Here is a 2,596-nt window from a genome sequence, read left to right as displayed (position 1 = left end):
ACCCCTGCCAACCCCTCCTACTGCTACCTTCTCCTGGACCACTGTGTGCTGGTATAACACTCTCCAGGACCACTGTGTGCTGGTATAACTCTCTCCAGGACCACTGTGTGCTGGTATAACACTCTCCAGGACCACTGTGTGTTGGTATAACACTCTCCAGGACCACTGTGTGCTGGTATAACACTCTAGGACCACTGTGTACTGGTATAACACCCCAGGACCACTGTGTGCTGGTATAACTCTCTCCAGGACCACTGTGTGCTGGTATAACTCTCTCCAGGACCACTGTGTGCTGGTATAACTCTCTCCAGAACCACTGTGTGTTGGTATAACACTCTAGAACCACTGTGTACTGGTATAACACCCCAGGACCACTGTGTGCTGGTATAACACTCTCCAGATCTACTGTGTACTGGTATAACACTCCAGGACCACTGTGTGCTGGTATAAGACACTCCAGGACCACTGTGTGCTGGTGTAACACTCTCCAGGACCACTGTGTGCTGGTATTACACTCTCCAGGACCACCGTGTGCTGGTATAGCACTCTCCAGAACCACTGTGTGCTGGTATAACACCCCGGGCCAACTGTGTACTGGTATAACAGTCTGCAGGGCCACTGTGTGCCGGTATAAAACTCTCCAGAACCACTGTGTGTTGGTAAAACACTCCAGGACCACCGTGTGCTGGTAGAACACTCTCCACCTAAGTTCCACCGCGGATTTCGCTAATCGGTCTGCCCTTTCATTGTTGTAAAGTCCGGGCACCAACACTAGACAAATATTTTTGTTAGTTGAGTGGAGTTTATTAATATTGTTGCCCTGTATTGCATTTGTATCTGTTTGGCTACTTGTAATTGCTTGAAGAGCTGACATGGAATCTTGTCAATGGTGAACACTGTTGTGTGGTCTGGCAAACGATATCTTGATTGATAGTTTTCTGACCAGATGCCTTCACCGACGGTAGTATCAGTCTTGGACCTGTCTGTAAATAGACGGACGTGGTCCTGAAATGCCAGGAGGAGCTCCATGAATTTAATGCATATCTCTTCCTGCTTCTTCTTTGGGATACAAATGTTCTCCTGACTTCCCAAGATGGAATATTACTTGTCACAAGATTGTCTGTCATTTAACGACACCCCAGTTAGTGTCGTTAAGAAGCAGAGGCGGGCGGCAAAGGAATTTGTCCCTGGCAAGGAATTCATAGCCACCGTGGGCCAGGGGACTCCAAACGGGGTGGGAGTTCTCATGCTTCCTTGCCACCTTTCACCCGTAAGACAAAGTTAGGTACTCCCTTCTCTGTTGTAATGCAGGGGTGTTCGCCTCTACCTCTAGTCTTGAAAACCCTCGTGCATCTGAGTGCTCAAAGACTGATACGTAGGCACTTGTTTTGAATGACCGTCAGTTTGGAGAGTAAAGTATTGTTTGCAGATGCATACACCTGTGCTCCATAACCCATTTTAGATCTAATGAGGGACTTATACAACATTAATAAGGACTTCCTATCGGCTCCCCATGATTTACCCGATAGGTAATTCAGCATGTTAGTTGAATTGGAGGTTTTATTTATTATGTTTTTAACATGCTGTCTCCAAGTGAGGCGTTTGTCAAGTTAGGCTTAGAAATTTAACTGAATTTTGAAAGACAGTAGGAGTATTATACAAATGGAGTGCTGGCCTTAACAAGGGATTTTTTTCGAGTTAATTCATCTCCCATTGTTTTAGCCACCGAGAATCTTAAAACTCACTGCTGAGCGGCAGCAAGAGCTTCCTGCATCCCCATAGTTGACTTGCATTGCGACCACAACGTACAATCGTCGGCGAAGAGGGAGATCTTAAATCCTCGTGGCACGGGAGCTAATGACGGAAACTCATTCATTGTAATTAGAAATAAAACAGGACCGAGAACGCTGCCCTGTGGTACCCCGTTTTCTTGGACAAATATGTCCGACTTTACGTTATTTTTCGAAGGTTTGACAGCAAATGTCCTGTCGTTATGAAGTTTTTAATAAAGTCTGGTAAACGCCTCCTTAAACCTAAAGCGTCAAGTTTCACGAGAATCCCAAAAGTTATGTCCCAGGTGAGGCTCGAACTCACAACCTCGGCATGGCTCAGACACTGTCGTATAAGTACCGCGCGCTAACCGATTGCGCCACTGGGACAACGACTCGTATTATAGAAGGCGAGCGTTTATCCTCTCAATCGGTTTGTTTGTTTGTTAATTTGCCTGTTTGTGGGTCTCTTCGCTATACACGACTATGATTTTAGTGGAAAGCAGCGGATTTTTTTTTTTCGTGTTGGTACAGTACGTGTGAACCCAAGAAGTATCACGAAGGTGGAAGTCTGGGTGTTTGGCCCTGTGGTGTCCCCCCCGCCCCCCATGGTAGAACCTCCTCATTCAAACATTTATTTTTCTGTTTGTTTGCTGTGCACGGCCACGATTCTTAAGACAAAGATATGGATTTAAAGTGTTTCGGCAAATAGCCTCGAGACTGGTCACGAATATCTAAAAAATGGGAGGAGACGGCCAGTCCCCACCTATATGTGGGCCACCTTTTGCACGGCCATAGTTCTTAACACAGAGATGGAAATTGGCTTG

The 2,596-nt window shown here is 46.2% G+C and overlaps 1 non-coding gene across 1 annotated transcript; it reads right to left on the bottom strand.

The window, feature by feature from the left end:
- Positions 1 to 2,069: 2,069 nt before the first annotated feature.
- Positions 2,070 to 2,159, bottom strand: Trnai-uau. The gene is given in 2 exon segments: positions 2,070 to 2,105; positions 2,122 to 2,159. It is a non-coding gene; the product is annotated as a tRNA-Ile (tRNA).
- Positions 2,160 to 2,596: the final 437 nt, after the last annotated feature.

This window comes from Homarus americanus, unplaced genomic scaffold, assembly GCF_018991925.1.
Source record: "Homarus americanus isolate GMGI-L3 unplaced genomic scaffold, GMGI_Hamer_2.0 scaffold44123, whole genome shotgun sequence".
NCBI classification, from domain to species: Eukaryota; Metazoa; Arthropoda; class Malacostraca; order Decapoda; family Nephropidae; genus Homarus; species Homarus americanus.
Note: the sequence above shows the minus strand (reverse complement) of the source record. Positions and strands in the feature narration are given on the sequence as shown.